Consider the following 6,909-nt stretch of genomic DNA (forward strand, 5'->3'; position numbering starts at 1 on the left):
ATTCCTGACCCATGGGATGATGTCACATCCCGACATTTTCTAGGCAGACTTTGTTTACGGGGTGGTTTGCCAGTGCCTTCCCCAGTCATCTTCCTTTTACCCTCAGCAAGCTGGGTCCTCATCTGACCGACCTCGGAAGGATGACAGGCTGCGTCAACCTTGAGCCGGCTACCTGAAACCGACTTCCATCGGGATCGAACTCAGGTCATGAACAGAGCTTGGACTGCAGTACTGCAGTTTACCACTCTGCACCACGGGGCTCTTCCCTGTTGCTGGTACAGCTGCAGATTAAGCACAGCAGCAACAAGCTTTCGCATGGCAGGTTTCCCCATAGTTTCCCTGCCTCGATCCCCAGAAGTGGCCACCTCTCCCCTCTCCTGGGCCAACAGGGCTTTTGCAATTAAAAGAAGAAGAAAGGGTACTATAATATCACTATATTGATATATCTTTGTATTGATAGGTGTAGCATGTTCTCTGAATTCCCAGTTTCCATTTTTTTTTTAAAGTAAGTCTCTATACCTTTTCTCATATCCCTGCAAGAGAAAGGGTTAGACACTTAGGACTTTTCAGCATGGTTTATTTTTAATTGGTTGTGGCCCCATACTGCTTCAATTTCTCTCCTGATTTCTGCAAAAAAATTATACCTTTAGTTTTTGTATTTTTTGTTATTCCTCAGGTTTTTCCCAGTTCTTCCGAAACCACGTTTATCCCAGTCTTTATCTGGATCGCCTTTTTCCTTGTGCGTAATGTTTCTGTTGGTTCTCTTTGTCCCGCCCACTCCCACCAACCTTTAGCCAATTTTTCAGTGTTTGGACTGTCATCATCTTCAAAAAGAAGATGAGTGGTTTCAGTTTTTTTTTTTTAAGGCCCTAAAATATCAACATATCAATGTAGTGTTGTAATAATAGTTTAAACAGTTTCACTGAATTCCAAGGTTTCATTTTTTTAAAAAGTAAATCTTTATCGTCTTCCCTTATAGAGAGATAAGAGAAAAGGCATAACTCTGTGAAGGAAAGGAATAGAGAATTACTTTAAAAAAAAAATGAAAGCAGGGAATTCCAAGAACCTGCTTAAACTAACATTACAACACTACATCAGTATATTGTGATGCCACTGATGGCACCAATGATGACAGTACCCTCTCTTGAAATTTGTTATTATTTAAGGCATGAGAGGAAGAAAATAAGATGACTCCACAACTGTGAAAATGCAGAGGGGGGGGGGGAAGATGTGCAAAAGAACCCTACCCAAACCAATTGCAATGCTTGTGGATTGACTGCCAAGAAAATCAGGAATAAGTTGAGCATGCGGAAAAGGTCTTTTAAAAAAAATGTAAACCAGAAATGCAGAGAACCTGCTACAGCTATCTTTACAACAGTGTATTGATATAACAGTATTCTAGTGCTGATTTTTTAAAGCCCCCCCCCCCAGTGGTAGGGATCAATGGCTGCCACAAGGACAAGTTAAGAAAAATCCAAATCCCCCCTTCCCCCCCTCCACAGCAGCCATCCTGGCTTTACTGTGATCTTTCCCAAAACTTCAGAGTAAAGCAGGTTCAAGAAAGATTGGAGAAAAGCTGGGGAAACCTCTGGAAGTGCATGAATATACTGCGATGCTGCGGGGTGTGTGTGTGGGGGGAAGCCTGCTCCCAAAAGCACTGAACTTGTGGCAGATAACCTGTGTAGAAGACAATTGCCGTGAAGATCCTTGTGTTGTGGTAGCAGCTACTGCGACGTTTTATGAAAGCTGAAAATGTAATTTCTACATTTGAGCCTGTCTAATTATTATGTTGTCTGATAGTGTGCCTTTCCCCCTATGCTCACGACTGATTGGTCTATGAGCATTAAATAAACAAACGAAGACCGCCCCCTCCCCACATTCAAAGAATTGAGGGGAGGGGCGCATTTTGTCTGCGGGCGCGAAAGGAGAGCCAGTCCTCTTGCATCTTTGCCTGACGTGGGGAAGAGGGCGGGCCTGGGGGAAAGGGCTTAAGAGCGCCGGGGTGGAAATTTCCTCCCTCTTTTGGAAGCGGACGGAGCAGACAGGCAGTCGGAGGAACAGAGGAACTCACACCCGGACACGTGGCTAAGTATCCGAGCGAGGGAGAAAGGCGGGGGGGGGGGCATCCGTGTAGTACAGTCCTCCCAAGGGGGTGGCAAGCATCTGCTTGTGCACGGAGGGTATCAGCAGCTCCCGCTGTCCGCACGCTGCTTCGCTCCTTTTGTTTCCTCTGCTTTTAAGGGTCATATCCTTTGTCCTGTTTAGGAAGCCGGGTTGCGGACGGGCTGCCCGGCAACAGGGTCCTACTGCCCCCATTGTTAAGGGGCTGGTGGCTTAGCTTTTGTTTCTCACTCACGCACGTTTTAGAACAGAAACTTTTGTCGGCTGCAGCATCTGCCTCCTGCTTCGCGCACGTTTTTGAATCGGAAGCCCCTGCATTCCTTCTCTGACCCCTCAACCTCTGGCCTTACCAGCCATGGGATCAAGGAAAGGCACACAGCCCTCACAGGCCATAAGGTCTAAAAGGGCACGTAAGCCTACGCTGAAAGTGCTGGAGGGGCAGGCTGCTGGCCACGTGGCCCGGCACATCCAAGCCAGAAGCACGACCGCCCGGAAAGGGAAGCGGGGCGGTGCTTTTCAAGGAGTGAGTGGGGTGCAAGGAATCGTGGGGCAAGGGAGGCCGCCTGCTCGGGGTGGGGCCTCACCACAGGGGGCTCATGATTTAGAATCCATTTACCAGATTGTGTCCGTGATTGCAGGACGTATGGATGACATTGCAGGGCGTATGGATACGCTGGAGCAGGGGAATGCCAGTGAACCCAGGGAGGGCAGTGAGTCTGCCCCTGCACCAACAGGGGAGAGCTGCTCTCCACCCAGGCTCCCGGAATCAGGTGAGTCCCCAGTGCACACACAGTCACGGGCCACAACATCTACTGGGGAGTCTTTAGTTAATGAGCAGGCAATGGACTTGCCACCCCCTTACCAGTCAAATGAAGCACTGCCTGCCTTGGGGCCCACACAGTTCTCTGGGCGGGGGCGGCAGCCTTCTCGCCAGCCTGCTGCCATTGCCCAGGATCCAATGTCTGTGGTCAATCAGGTTTGGCAAGGACAGCAGGCCACTTGCCCCCGGGGGACGCTGGACGGGGGAGCCACAGGGCCCGCTACAGTGGCTGGGCAGCCTACTGCTGCAGCTACGCTTGGCCAGGGCCCTCAACCTCAGTTGATGGCACATGGGGAGATGGGGCTTCCTTTGGGATCCCACCTTCCCCAGGCCCTCACAGACAAAATACTTAGAGGGGAATATGTGGATATGTTTTCACTCCTGAATGGGGATGAGGAGCCAAAAGGGAGAGACAAGGAAGGGCATAGAGATGACGATAAGTGGCGGAGGAGGAAAGTGGACCGCACTTGGCCCAACTGGCTGGTAGGTTACCTTATCTACCAGGGGGTGATTGTGCGTGAACAGCCATCCAGGGCCTTGGCCTTGGTCAAGTATCTGGACATCATTAATCGTGCTTATAGCGAGTTCACGGGCCAGGCTTGGCTCCAGTACGATGAGAATTTCAGACTGCGAGCGGCTCGTAATCCGGCACTTGCTTGGGATGTCCCGCAGGGTGAATTGTGGATGCAGTGCATGATGCCTGCAAGGGCTGTGCAGGGTGAGAGGTCCCACAGCGGACACCTCATCGATCGCGCTCCGAGCTCTAGGCCCCCTGGGGGCCAGGCGGTTCAACCCCGCTTGCTCTGCTGGGATTTCAGTTCCACCGGCCGCTGTGATCATCGCCCCTGCAGATACAGACATGAATGCCCCATCTGTAGGGAACCCCACCCCGTCACTTCCTGCCCCAAGGGCCGACCCAATAGGCGGGGTCGAGGGGACCGGGGCTGGGGTCAGAAAGGAGGTGGGGGAACTGCCACAGGTGCTGCTCCAAAAGGCGCCCAGTCCAATTAAAGTTCTCGAACTCCGGCGCCTTTTAGCTGCCTACCCGAGGGACTTAGACGCACGGTATTTGCTGGATGGTTTTACATATGGTTTTCGGATCCCAGCGGTGGGCCCTAGGGCTCATAGCATGGCCAGGAACCTGAAGTCATTAACTGGGATGGAGGGTATAGTTAAAACGAAAATTGATAAGGAAGTCAAGGAAGGCAGAGTAGCAGGCCCGTTCAGTGACTTGCCCCTAAAAAACCTGCGTATTTCACCACTGGGTATAGTCCCAAAGAAGGCTCCTGGGGAGTTTAGGCTGATACATCATCTATCATTCCCAAAGGGCGGATCGGTGAATGATGCCATTCCCCAGGAGCTTTGTTCGGTCAAATATTCATCCTTTGATAATGCAGTGCGTTTGATACGCAATTTTGGAGAGGGTGCACTGTTGGGGAAGTGCGACATTAAGTCTGCATTCCGCCTCCTCCCCGTCCATCCACTTGACTTCGATCTCCTAGGTTTCTCATTTCAAGGCAAATTCTATTTTGACAAGGCATTGCCTATGGGCTGTTCCATATCATGCGCAGCATTTGAGAAATTCAGCTCCATGCTGGAGTGGGCAGTTAGGGTGCTTTCTGGTCTATCAGGTGTAACACATTATCTAGATGACTTCCTTTTTGCCGGCCCCCCCGATTCGCAGAAGTGTTTGGAGCTCATGCAGCGATTTCATACATTGTGCCAGGGGCTGGGAGTGCCCCTGGCCCACGAAAAGACTGAGGGCCCATCCACCAAACTGACCTATCTAGGTATCGAACTGGATACCGTGGGCCAGCTTTCGAGGCTGCCAGTCCAAAAGCTTGCTGAGCTACGGGGCCTCGTGCTTAAGGCTAAGCGGGCAAGGAAAGTCACGCTGCATGAGCTCCAATCCTTGGTGGGACATTTGAATTTTGCATGCAGGGTAGTCACGCCGGGGCGTGCCTTTTTGCGTCGCCTCTGCCGGGCCATGGCTGGCGTGCGGGCCGCCCACCATAGGATACGGGTCACTTCTGCCATGCGGCAGGACCTTTGCATGTGGGCCCATTTTCTGGAAAGTTACAATGGGGTATCTTTCTGGAGGGAAGACCTTTTGCTCGAGGCAGAACTTCAGGTGCACTCTGATGCAGCGGGGGCCCATGGGTTTGGCGTTTACTTCCGGGGCAGGTGGTGTGCCGAGCGGTGGCCAGCAGAATGGAAGGCCAGTGACATAATACGGGACCTCACTTTCCTAGAATTTTTCCCAATGGTTGTGGCAGTTCACATCTGGCCGGAGGCTCTAGCCAATCATTCAGTGCATTTCTGGTGTGACAATCAGGCTGTGGTCCACATCGTTAACACACTGTCCTCCCGCTCCCCTAGAGTCATGTCTTTGGTGCGGGCTTTTGTACTACAGTGCCTCAAATATAACATCCTCTTTTCAGCTCGCCATGTTCCTGGAATAACAAATAATTGCGCTGATGCACTATCCCGTTTTCAGATAGAGCGCTTCAGGAGCCTGGCCCCTCTAGCCCAGGAATCACCAGAGGAGATGCCCGTGGCACTGTGGAGTCTTGGAGGGGTGAGGCCTGGCGTGCCATAAACAACTCTTTGGCTCCGCGTACTCGGAATGGCTATGCCAGGAGTTTCCGGGCTTTTGAGGAGTTTAGGGGGAAGGAGCAGCTACAGCTGGCTTGGCCTATACCGGTGGACCACCTCATGCAGTACTGCGTCCAGCTGCACGACACAGGGTACACGGTTTCCACTATATCTGGCCGCCTGTCAGCTTTGGCATTCTACGCAAAGGCAGCCGGGAAGGCAGACACGACAGGCGACTTTAGGGTGCGGAGGATGCTAGAGGGGTGGGCCAGAGAAAAGCCAAGGAAGCCAGATGCCAGGGCCCCTGTGTCCCCTGAGTTGCTAGCAGGCCTGTCGCTGGGCCTAGAAGCGCACTGCGCCTCAGCTTTCGAGGTCAAACTGTATCGTGCAACTGCCCTCCTGGCCTTCTTTGGGGCCCTGCGGATTAGTGAAATGTTAGTGCGGTCCAAGTGGGATCGATCAGGCAGGGCACTGCATATGCGGGATGTTTCCGTAACGGCCACGGGTTTGGCGGTCACGCTCCGAGCATCTAAGACTGATCAGAAGGGTAAGGGAGTGGTATTTCAATTGTACCCCTGTGCATCAGTGGCCATTTGCCCCGTGCAAGCCGTGCAGAGCTATGTTGCAACACGGGGACAGGGATCTGGGCCTTTTTTCCAGCATGCCGATGGCAAGCCACTTACTAGGTACCAGTTCTGGGCGGTGGTGAAGAGAGTTTTAGCCAGCCTGGGAGCCCCCCCTCACCTTTTTGGTACTCACTCATTTCGCATTGGGGCTGCCTCCACAGCGGCCACTCTGGGACATGGGGATGAAATGGTTAAGGCAGTTGGCAGGTGGCGATCAGCAGCCTTCAGGTCTTATGTCAGGCCTTTGGTCGCGGTGGCACAGCTACAAGGAGTGGGTCCGGGGCAGGGATCCTCTTTGCCGGCACACTGACATTTTGTCTTTACAGGCTGCCAGCGCAGGAGGAGGCGGGTGCTCATCTGTGGCCACAGCATTATCTTTTGGGCTAGCCGCAGGGCAGCCACAGGGGGTTTCGGCACGCAGCTGGGTTTAAGCGAAACGATGCTGATTGCATGGCTGGGCAGAAGGGGCATGCAGTGGGAACAGTTACTGCCAACCCTCCACGATCACCTGAAGGCGTCTCACCCACCTCAAGTAATCGTCATCCACTTGGGCGAGAATGACATGGGAAAGCGGCCTGGAAAGTCTATTGTTTTGCAAGCCCTGGCGGATTTTGAGCACCTGAGGGCCCTGGTGCCCGGCGTACGGTTGGTTTGGTCAGACATGCTCCAGAGACGGGTCTGGAAGGGCGCATTGGCCCCAGGGCACCTGGAAAGGGCTCGGGCAAAGGTGAATGGTGAAATACGGCG

Source organism: Euleptes europaea, chromosome 2, assembly GCF_029931775.1.
Source record: "Euleptes europaea isolate rEulEur1 chromosome 2, rEulEur1.hap1, whole genome shotgun sequence".
Classification (NCBI taxonomy): domain Eukaryota; kingdom Metazoa; phylum Chordata; class Lepidosauria; order Squamata; family Sphaerodactylidae; genus Euleptes; species Euleptes europaea.